Below are 12,353 nucleotides of genomic sequence, written 5' to 3'. Positions count from 1 at the left end.
TCCCCCAAACTCCTCCACCTTGCGACTTCTCGCTCAAACTCCTCCACCTTGCTACTTCTCCCTCAAACTCCTCCACCTTGTTCCTTCTCCCTCAAACTCCTCCACCTTGCTACTTCTCCCCAATCTCCTCCACCTTGCTACTTCTCCCTCAAACTCCTCCACCTTGTTACTTCTCCCTCAAACTCCTCCTCCTTGTTACTTCTCCCTCAAACTCCTCCACCTTGCTACTTCTCCCCAAACTCCTCCACCTTGTTACTTCTCCCCCAAACTCCTCCACCTTGTTACTTCTCCCCCAAACTCCTCCACCTTGTTACTTCTCCCCCAAACTCCTCCACCTTGCCACTTCTCCCCCAAACTCCTCCACCTTGCTACTACTCCCCCAATCTCCTCCACCTTGTTACTCCTGCCTCAAACTCCTCCACCTTGCTACTTCTCCCCAAACTCCTCCACCTTGTTACTTCTCCCCCAAACTCCTCCACCTTGCTACTTCTCCCTCAAACTCCTCCACCTTGTTACTTCTCCCTCAAACTCCTGCACCTTGCTACTTCTCCCCCAAACTCCTCCACCTTGCTACTTCTCCCTCAAACTCCTCCACCTTGCTACTTCTCCCTCAAACTCCTCCACATTGCTACTTCTCCCCCAAACTCCTCCACCTTGCTACTTCTCCCTCAAACTCCTCCACCTTGCTACTTCTCCCCAAACTCCTCCACCTTGCTACTTCTCCCTCAAACTCCTCACCTTGCTACTTCTCCCTCCAGCTCCTCCACCTTGTTACTTCTCCCCCAAACTCCTCCACCTTGCTACTTCTCCCCCAAACTCCTCCACCTTGTTACTTCTCCCCCAAACTCCTCCTCCTTGTTACTTCTCCCCCAATCTCCTCCACCTTGCTACTTCTCCCACAAACTCCTCCACCTTGCTACTACTCCCCCAAACTCCTCCACCTTGTTACTCCTGCCTCAAACTCCTCCACCTTGCTACTTCTCCCCAAACTCCTCCACCTTGTTACTTCTCCCCCAAACTCCCCCAACTTGCTACTTCTCCCTCAAACTCCTCCACCTTGTTACTTCTCCCTCAAGCTCCTCCACCTTGCTACTTCTCCCCCAAACTCCACCACCTTGCTACTTCTCCCTCAAACTCCTCCACCTTGCTACTTCTCCCCCAAACCCCTCCACCTTGCTACTTCTCCCTCAAACTCCTCCACCTTGCTACTTCTCCCCCAAACTCCTCCACCTTGCTACTTTTCCCCCAAACTCCTCCACCTTGCTACTCCTCCCCCAAACTCCTCCACCTTGCTACTTCTCCCCCAAACTCCTCCACCTTGCTACTTCTCCCCAAACTCCTCCATCTTGCTTCTTCTCCCCAAACTCCTCCACCTTGCTACTTCTCCCCCAAACTCCTCCACCTTGCTACTTCTCCCCCAAACTCCTCCACCTTGCTACGTCTCCCCCAAACTCCTCCACCTTGCTACGTCTCCCCCAAACTCCTCCACCTTGCTACTTCTCCCCCAAACTCCTCCACCTTGCTACTTCTCCCCAAACTCCTCCACCTTGCTACGTCTCCCTCAAACTGCTCCACCTTGCTACTTCTCCCCCAAACTCCTCCACCTTGCTAGTTCTCCCTCAAACTCTTACACCTTGTTACTTCTCTCCAAACTCCTCCACCTTGTTATTTCTCCCCCAAACTCCTCCACCTTGCTACTTCTCCCGCAAACTCCTCCACCTTGCTACTTCTCCCCCAAGCTCCTCCACCTTGCTACTTCTCCCCCAAACTCCTCCACCTTGCTACTTCTCCCCCAAACTCCTCCACCTTGCTACTTCTCCCCCAAACTCCTCCACCTTGCTACTTCTCCCCCAAACTCCTCCACCTTGCTACTTCTCCCCCAAACTCCTCCACCTTGCTAATTCTCCCCCAAACTTCTCCACCTTGTTAATTCTCCCCCAAACTCCTCCACCTTGCTACTTCGCCCTCAAACTCCTCCACCTGTCTACTTCTCCCCCAAACTCCTCCACCTTGCTACTTCTCCCCCAAACTCCTGCACCTTGCTACTTCTCCCCAAACTCCTCCACCTTGCTACTTCTCCCCAAACTACTCCACCTTGTTACTTCTCCGCCAAACTCCTCCACCTTGCTACTTCTCCCCCAAACTCCTCCACCTTGCATACTTCTCCCTCAAATTCCTCCACCTTGCTACTTCTCCCCCAAACTCCTCCACCTTGCTACTTCTCCCTCAAACTCCTCCACCTTGCTACTTCTCCCTCAAACTCCTCCACCTTGTTCCTTCTCCCTCAAACTCTTCCGCCTTGCTACTTCTCCCCCAATCTCCTCCACCTTGCTACTTCTCCCTCAAACTCCTCCACCTTGTTACTTCTCCCTCATACTCCTCCACCTTGTTACTTCTCCCTCAAACTCCTCCACCTTGCTACTTCTCCCCAAACTCCTCCACCTTGTTACTTCTCCCCCAAACTCCTCCACCTTGTTACTTCTCCCCCAAACTCCTCCACCTTGTTACTTCTCCCCCAAACTCCTCCACCTTGCCACTTCTCCCCCAAACTCCTCCACCTTGCTACTACTCCCCCAATCTCCTCCAGCTTGTTACTCCTGCCTCAAACTCCTCCACCTTGTTACTTCTCCCTCAAACTCCTCCACCTTGTTACTTCTCCCTCAAACTCCTGCACCTTTCTACTTCTCCCCCAAACTCCTCCACCTTGCTACTTCTCCCTCAAACTCCTCCACCTTGCTACTTCTCCCTCAAACTCCTCCACATTGCTACTTCTCCCTCAAACTCCTCACCTTGCTACTTCTCCCTCCAGCTCCTCCACCTTGTTACTTCTCCCCCAAACTCCTCCACCTTGCTGCTTCTCCCCCAAACTCCTCCACCTTGTTACTTCTCCCCCAAACTCCTCCACCTTGTTACTTCTCCCCCAATCTCCTCCACCTTGCTACTTCTCCCACAAACTCCTCCACCTTGCTACTACTCCCCCAAACTCCACCACCTTGTTACTCCTGCCTCAAACTCCTCCACCTTGCTACTTCTCCCCAAACTCATCCACCTTGTTACTTCTCCCCCAAACTCCCCCACCTTGCTACTTCTCCCTCAAACTCCTCCACCTTGTTACTTCTCCCTCAAACTCCTCCACCTTGCTACTTCTCCCCCAAACTCCTCCACCTTGCTACTTCTCCCTCAAACTCCTCCACCTTGCTACTTCTCCCCCAAACCCCTCCACCTTGCTACTTCTCCCTCAAACTCCTCCACCTTGCTACTTCTCCCCCAAACTCCTCCACCTTGCTACTTTTCCCCCAAACTCCTCCACCTTGCTACTCCTCCCCCAAACTCCTCCACCTTGCTACTTCTCCCCAAACTCCTCCATCTTGCTTCTTCTCCCCAAACTCCTCCACCTTGCTACGTCTCCCCCAAACTCCTCCACCTTGCTACTTCTCCCCCAAACTCCTCCACCTTGCTATTTCTCCCCAAACTCCTCCACCTTGCGACGTCTCCCTCAAACTGCTCCACCTTGCTACTTCTCCCCCAAACTCCTCCACCTTGCTGCTTCTCCCCAAACTCCTCCACCTTGCGACTTCTCCCCAAACTCCTCCACCTTGCTTCTTCTCCCCGAAACTCCTCCACCTTGCTAGTTCTCCCTCAAACTCTTACACCTTGTTACTTCTCTCCAAACTCCTACACCTTGTTATTTCACCCCCAAACTCCTCCACCTTGCTACTTCTCCCGCAAACTCCTCCACCTTGCTACTTCTCCCTCAAGCTCCTCCACCTTGCTACTTCTCCCCCAAACTCCTCCACCTTGATAGTTCTCCCCCAAACTCCTCCACGTTGTTACTTCTTCCTCAAACTCCTCCACCTTGCTACTTCTCCCCAAACTGCTCCACCTTGCTACTTCTCCCCAAACTCCTCCACCTTGCTGCTTCTCCCCAAACTCCTCCACCTTGTTACTTCTCCCCCAAACTCCTCCACCTTGCTACTTCTCCCCCAAACTCCTCCACCTTGCATACTTCTGCCTCAAACTCCTCCACCTTGCTACTTCTCCCCCAAACTCCTCCACTTTGCTACTTCTCCCTCAAACTCATCCACCTTGCTACCTCTCCCCCAAATTCCTGCACCTTGCTACTTCTCCCTCAAACTCCTCCACCTTGTTCCTTCTCCCTCAAACTCCTCCACCTTGCTACTTCTCCCCCAATCTCCTCCACCTTGCTACTTCTCCCTCAAACACCTCCACCTTGCTACTTCTCCCCAAACTCCTCCACCTTGCTACTACTCCCCCAAACTCCTCCACCTTGCTACTGCTCCCCAAACTCCTCCACCTTGTTACTTCTCCCCCAAACTCCTCCACCTTGCCACTTCTCCCCCAAACTCCTCCACCTTGTTACTTCTCCCCCAAACTCCTCCACCTTGCCACTTCTCCCCCAAACTCCTCCACCTTGCTACTACTCCCCGAAACTCCTCCACCTTTTTACTCCTGCCTCAAACTCCTCCATCTTGTTACTTCTCCCCCAAACTCCTCCACCTTGCTACTTCGCCCTCCATCTCCTCCATCTTGTTACTTCTCCCCCAAACTCCTCCATCTTGATACTTCTCCCTCAAACTCCTCCACCTGTCTACTTCTCCCCCAAACTCCTCCACCTTGCTACTTCTCCCTCAAATTCCTGCACCTTGCTACTTCTCCCCAAACTCCTCCACCTTGCTACTTCGCCCTCCATCTCCTCCACCTTGTTACATCTCCCCCAAACTCCTCCAACTTGCTACTTCTCCCCCAAACTCCTCCACCTTGCATACTTCTCCCTCAAACTCCTCCACCTTGCTACTTCTCCCCCAAATTCCTGCACATTGTTACTTCTCCCTCAAACTCCTCCACGTTGTTCCTTCTCCCTCAAACTACTCCACCTTGCTCCTTCTCCCCCAATCTCCTCCACCTTGCTACTTCTCCCTCAAACTCCTCCAACTTGTTACTTCTCCATCAAACTCCACAACCTTGTTCCTCCTGCCTCAAACTCCTCCAACTTGCTACTTCTCCCCAAATTCCTCTACCTTGTTACTTCTCCCCCAATCTCCTCCACCTTGCTACTTCTCCCTCAAACTCCTCCACCTTGCTACGTCTCCCCCGAACTCCTCCACCTTGCTACTTCTCCCCAAACTCCTCCACCTTGCTACTTCTCGCCAAACTCCTCCACCTTGTTACTTCTCCGCCAAACTCCTCCACCTTGCTACTTCTCCCCCAAACTCCTCCACCTTGCTACTTCTCCCTGAAACTCCTTCACCTTGCTACTTCTCCCCAAACACCTTCACCTTGTTACTTCTCCCTCAAACTCCTCCACCTTGCTACTTCTCGCTCAAACTCCTCCACCTTGTTCCTTCTCCCTCAAACCCCTCCACCTTGCTTCTTCTCCCCCAAACTCCTCCACCTTGCTACTTCTCCCCCAAACTCCTCCACCTTGCTACTTCTCCCCCAAACTCCTCCACCTTGCTAATTCTCCCCCAAACTTCTCCACCTTGTTAATTCTCCCCCAAACTCCTCCATCTTGCGACTTCGCCCTCAAACTCCTCCACCTTGTTACTTCTCCCCCAAAGTCCTCCACCTTGCTACTTCTCCCTCAAACTCCTCCACCTGTCTACTTCTCCCCCAAACTCCTCCACCTTGCTACTTCTCCCCGAAACTCCTGCACCTTGCTACTTCTCCCCAAACTCCTCCACCTTGCTACTTCTCCCCAAACTCCTCCACCTTGTTACTTCTCCGCCAAACTCCTCCACCTTGCTACTTCTCCCCCAAATTCCTCCACCTTGCATACTTCTCCCTCAAATTCCTCCACCTTGCTACTTCTCCCCCAAACTCCTCCACCCTGCGACTTCTCGCTCAAACTCCTCCACCTTGCTACTTCTCCCTCAAACTCCTCCACCTTGTTCCTTCTCCCTCAAACTCCTCCACCTTGCTACTTCTCCCCCAATCTCCTCCACCTTGCTACTTCTCCCTCAAACTCCTCCAGCTTGTTACTTCTCCCTCAAACTCCTCCTCCTTGTTACTTCTCCCTCAAACTCCTCCACCTTGCTACTTCTCCCCAAACTCCTCCACCTTGTTACTTCTCCCCCAAACTCCTCCACCTTGTTACTTCTCCCCCAAACTCCTCCACCTTGTTACTTCTCCCCCAAACTCCTCCACCTTGCCACTTCTCCCCCAAACTCCTCCACCTTGCTACTACTCCCCCAATCTCCTCCACCTTGTTACTCCTGCCTCAAACTCCTCCACCTTGCTACTTCTCCCCAAACTCCTCCACCTTGTTACTTCTCCCTCAAACTCCTGCACCTTGCTACTTCTCCCCCAAACTCCTCCACCTTGCTACTTCTCCCTCAAACTCCTCCACCTTGCTACTTCTCCCTCAAACTCCTCCACATTGCTACTTCTCCCCCAAACTCCTCCACCTTGCTACTTCTCCCTCAAACTCCTCCACCTTGCTACTTCTCCCCAAACTCCTCCACCTTGCTACTTCTCCCTCAAACTCCTCACCTTGCTACTTCTCCCTCCAGCTCCTCCACCTTGTTACTTCTCCCCCAAACTCCTCCACCTTGCTACTTCTCCCCCAAACTCCTCCACCTTGTTACTTCTCCCCCAAACTCCTCCTCCTTGTTACTTCTCCCCCAATCTCCTCCACCTTGCTACTTCTCCCACAAACTCCTCCACCTTGCTACTACTCCCCCAAACTCCTCCACCTTGTTACTCCTGCCTCAAACTCCTCCACCTTGCTACTTCTCCCCAAACTCCTCCACCTTGTTACTTCTCCCCCAAACTCCCCCACCTTGCTACTTCTCCCTCAAACTCCTCCACCTTGTTACTTCTCCCTCAAGCTCCTCCACCTTGCTACTTCTCCCCCAAACTCCACCACCTTGCTACTTCTCCCTCAAACTCCTCCACCTTGCTACTTCTCCCCCAAACCCCTCTACCTTGCTACTTCTCCCTCAAACTCCTCCACCTTGCTACTTCTCCCCCAAACTCCTCCACCTTGCTACTTTTCCCCCAAACTCCTCCACCTTGCTACTCCTCCCCCAAACTCCTCCACCTTGCTACTTCTCCCCCAAACTCCTCCACCTTGCTACTTCTCCCCAAACTCCTCCATCTTGCTTCTTCTCCCCAAACTCCTCCACCTTGCTACTTCTCCCCCAAACTCCTCCACCTTGCTACTTCTCCCCCAAACTCCTCCACCTTGCTACGTCTCCCCCAAACTCCTCCACCTTGCTACTTCTCCCCCAAACTCCTCCACCTTGCTACTTCTCCCCAAACTCCTCCACCTTGCTACGTCTCCCTCAAACTGCTCCACCTTGCTACTTCTCCCCCAAACTCCTCCACCTTGCTACTTCTCCCCAAACTCCTCCACCTTGCGACTTCTCCCCAAACTCCTCCACCTTGCTTCTTCTCCCCGAAACTCCTCCACCTTGCTAGTTCTCCCTCAAACTCTTACACCTTGTTACTTCTCTCCAAACTCCTACACCTTGTTATTTCACCCCCAAACTCCTCCACCTTGCTACTTCTCCCGCAAACTCCTCCACCTTGCTACTTCTCCCTCAAGCTCCTCCACCTTGCTACTTCTCCCCCAAACTCCTCCACCTTGATAGTTCTCCCCCAAACTCCTCCACGTTGTTACTTCTTCCTCAAACTCCTCCACCTTGCTACTTCTCCCCAAACTGCTCCACCTTGCTACTTCTCCCCAAACTCCTCCACCTTGCTGCTTCTCCCCAAACTCCTCCACCTTGTTACTTCTCCCCCAAACTCCTCCACCTTGCTACTTCTCCCCCAAACTCCTCCACCTTGCATACTTCTGCCTCAAACTCCTCCACCTTGCTACTTCTCCCCCAAACTCCTCCACTTTGCTACTTCTCCCTCAAACTCATCCACCTTGCTACCTCTCCCCCAAATTCCTGCACCTTGCTACTTCTCCCTCAAACTCCTCCACCTTGTTCCTTCTCCCTCAAACTCCTCCACCTTGCTACTTCTCCCCCAATCTCCTCCACCTTGCTACTTCTCCCTCAAACACCTCCACCTTGCTACTTCTCCCCAAACTCCTCCACCTTGCTACTACTCCCCCAAACTCCTCCACCTTGCTACTGCTCCCCAAACTCCTCCACCTTGTTACTTCTCCCCCAAACTCCTCCACCTTGCCACTTCTCCCCCAAACTCCTCCACCTTGTTACTTCTCCCCCAAACTCCTCCACCTTGTTACTTCTCCCCCAAACTCCACCACCTTGCCACTTCTCCCCCAAACTCCTCCACCTTGTTACTTCTCCCCCAAACTCCTCCACCTTGCCACTTCTCCCCCAAACTCCTCCACCTTGCTACTACTCCCCGAAACTCCTCCACCTTTTTACTCCTGCCTCAAACTCCTCCATCTTGTTACTTCTCCCCCAAACTCCTCCACCTTGCTACTTCGCCCTCCATCTCCTCCATCTTGTTACTTCTCCCCCAAACTCCTCCATCTTGATACTTCTCCCTCAAACTCCTCCACCTGTCTACTTCTCCCCCAAACTCCTCCACCTTGCTACTTCTCCCCAAACTCCTCCACCTTGCTACTTCGCCCTCCATCTCCTCCACCTTGTTACATCTCCCCCAAACTCCTCCAACTTGCTACTTCTCCCCCAAACTCCTCCACCTTGCATACTTCTCCCTCAAACTCCTCCACCTTGCTACTTCTCCCCCAAATTCCTGCACATTGTTACTTCTCCCTCAAACTCCTCCACGTTGTTCCTTCTCCCTCAAACTACTCCACCTTGCTCCTTCTCCCCCAATCTCCTCCACCTTGCTACTTCTCCCTCAAACTCCTCCAACTTGTTACTTCTCCATCAAACTCCACAACCTTGTTCCTCCTGCCTCAAACTCCTCCAACTTGCTACTTCTCCCCAAATTCCTCTACCTTGTTACTTCTCCCCCAATCTCCTCCACCTTGCTACTTCTCCCTCAAACTCCTCCACCTTGCTACGTCTCCCCCGAACTCCTCCACCTTGCTACTTCTCCCCAAACTCCTCCACCTTGCTACTTCTCGCCAAACTCCTCCACCTTGTTACTTCTCCGCCAAACTCCTCCACCTTGCTACTTCTCCCCCAAACTCCTCCACCTTGCTACTTCTCCCTGAAACTCCTTCACCTTGCTACTTCTCCCCAAACACCTTCACCTTGTTACTTCTCCCTCAAACTCCTCCACCTTGCTACTTCTCGCTCAAACTCCTCCACCTTGTTCCTTCTCCCTCAAACCCCTCCACCTTGCTTCTTCTCCCCCAAACTCCTCCACCTTGCTACTTCTCCCCCAAACTCCTCCACCTTGCTACTTCTCCCCCAAACTCCTCCACCTTGCTAATTCTCCCCCAAACTTCTCCACCTTGTTAATTCTCCCCCAAACTCCTCCATCTTGCGACTTCGCCCTCAAACTCCTCCACCTTGTTACTTCTCCCCCAAAGTCCTCCACCTTGCTACTTCTCCCTCAAACTCCTCCACCTGTCTACTTCTCCCCCAAACTCCTCCACCTTGCTACTTCTCCCCGAAACTCCTGCACCTTGCTACTTCTCCCCAAACTCCTCCACCTTGCTACTTCTCCCCAAACTCCTCCACCTTGTTACTTCTCCGCCAAACTCCTCCACCTTGCTACTTCTCCCCCAAATTCCTCCACCTTGCATACTTCTCCCTCAAATTCCTCCACCTTGCTACTTCTCCCCCAAACTCCTCCACCCTGCGACTTCTCGCTCAAACTCCTCCACCTTGCTACTTCTCCCTCAAACTCCTCCACCTTGTTCCTTCTCCCTCAAACTCCTCCACCTTGCTACTTCTCCCCCAATCTCCTCCACCTTGCTACTTCTCCCTCAAACTCCTTCAGCTTGTTACTTCTCCCTCAAACTCCTCCTCCTTGTTACTTCTCCCTCAAACTCCTCCACCTTGCTACTTCTCCCCAAACTCCTCCACCTTGTTACTTCTCCCCCAAACTCCTCCACCTTGTTACTTCTCCCCCAAACTCCTCCACCTTGTTACTTATCCCCCAAACTCCTCCACCTTGCCACTTCTCCCCCAAACTCCTCCACCTTGCTACTACTCCCCCAATCTCCTCCACCTTGTTACTCCTGCCTCAAACTCCTCCACCTTGCTACTTCTCCCCAAACTCCTCCACCTTGTTACTTCTCCCCCAAACTCCTCCACCTTGCTACTTCTCCCTCAAACTCCTCCACCTTGTTACTTCTCCCTCAAACTCCTGCACCTTGCTACTTCTCCCCCAAACTCCTCCACCTTGCTACTTCTCCCTCAAACTCCTCCACCTTGCTACTTCTCCCTCAAACTCCTCCACATTGCTACTTCTCCCCCAAACTCCTCCACCTTGCTACTTCTCCCTCAAACTCCTCCACCTTGCTACTTCTCCCCAAACTCCTCCACCTTGCTACTTCTCCCTCAAACTCCTCACCTTGCTACTTCTCCCTCCAGCTCCTCCACCTTGTTACTTCTCCCCCAAACTCCTCCACCTTGCTACTTCTCCCCCAAACTCCTCCACCTTGTTACTTCTCCCCCAAACTCCTCCTCCTTGTTACTTCTCCCCCAATCTCCTCCACCTTGCTACTTCTCCCACAAACTCCTCCACCTTGCTACTACTCCCCCAAACTCCTCCACCTTGTTACTCCTGCCTCAAACTCCTCCACCTTGCTACTTCTCCCCAAACTCCTCCACCTTGTTACTTCTCCCCCAAACTCCCCCACCTTGCTACTTCTCCCTCAAACTCCTCCACCTTGTTACTTCTCCCTCAAGCTCCTCCACCTTGCTACTTCTCCCCCAAACTCCACCACCTTGCTACTTCTCCCTCAAACTCCTCCACCTTGCTACTTCTCCCCCAAACCCCTCCACCTTGCTACTTCTCCCTCAAACTCCTCCACCTTGCTACTTCTCCCCCAAACTCCTCCACCTTGCTACTTTTCCCCCAAACTCCTCCACCTTGCTACTCCTCCCCCAAACTCCTCCACCTTGCTACTTCTCCCCCAAACTCCTCCACCTTGCTACTTCTCCCCAAACTCCTCCATCTTGCTTCTTCTCCCCAAACTCCTCCACCTTGCTACTTCTCCCCCAAACTCCTCCACCTTGCTACTTCTCCCCCAAACTCCTCCACCTTGCTACGTCTCCCCCAAACTCCTCCACCTTGCTACTTCTCCCCCAAACTCCTCCACCTTGCTACTTCTCCCCAAACTCCTCCACCTTGCTACGTCTCCCTCAAACTGCTCCACCTTGCTACTTCTCCCGCAAACTCCTCCACCTTGCTACTTCTCCCCCAAACTCCTCCACCTTGCTACTTCTCCCCAAACTCCTCCATCTTGCTACTTCTCCCCCAAACTCCTCCACCTTGCTACTTCTCCCCAAACTCCTCCACCTTGCGACTTCTCCCCAAACTCCTCCACCTTGCTTCTTCTCCCCGAAACTCCTCCACCTTGCTAGTTCTCCCTCAAACTCTTACACCTTGTTACTTCTCTCCAAACTCCTCCACCTTGTTATTTCTCCCCCAAACTCCTCCACCTTGCTACTTCTCCCGCAAACTCCTCCACCTTGCTACTTCTCCCCCAAGCTCCTCCACCTTGCTACTTCTCCCCCAAACTCCTCCACCTTGCTAGTTTTCCCCCAAACTCCTCCACGTTGTTACTTCTTCCTCAAACTCCTCCACCTTGCTACTTCTCCCCAAACTGCTCCACCTTGCTACTTCTCCCCAAACTCCTCCACCTTGCTACTTCTCCCCAAACTCCTCCACCTTGCTACTTCTCCCTCAAACTCCTCCACCTTGCTACTTCTCCCTCAAACTCCTCCACATTGCTACTTCTCCCCCAAACTCCTCCACCTTGCTACTTCTCCCTCAAACTCCTCCACCTTGCTACTTCTCCCCAAACTCCTCCACCTTGCTACTTCTCCCTCAAACTCCTCACCTTGCTACTTCTCCCTCCAGCTCCTCCACCTTGTTACTTCTCCCCCAAACTCCTCCACCTTGCTACTTCTCCCCCAAACTCCTCCACCTTGTTACTTCTCCCCCAAACTCCTCCTCCTTGTTACTTCTCCCCCAATCTCCTCCACCTTGCTACTTCTCCCACAAACTCCTCCACCTTGCTACTACTCCCCCAAACTCCTCCACCTTGTTACTCCTGCCTCAAACTCCTCCACCTTGCTACTTCTCCCCAAACTCCTCCACCTTGTTACTTCTCCCCCAAACTCCCCCACCTTGCTACTTCTCCCTCAAACTCCTCCACCTTGCTACTTCTCCCCCAAACCCCTCCACCTTGCTACTTCTCCCTCAAACTCCTCCACCTTGCTACTTCTCCCCCAAACTCCTCCACCTTGCTACTTTTCCCCCAA

This window comes from Somniosus microcephalus, chromosome 6 (genome assembly GCF_052327205.1).
Source record: "Somniosus microcephalus isolate GS21.2 chromosome 6, FLI_Smic_1.0, whole genome shotgun sequence".
NCBI lineage: Eukaryota > Metazoa > Chordata > Chondrichthyes > Squaliformes > Somniosidae > Somniosus > Somniosus microcephalus.
This window is presented reverse-complemented; position numbering follows the sequence as displayed.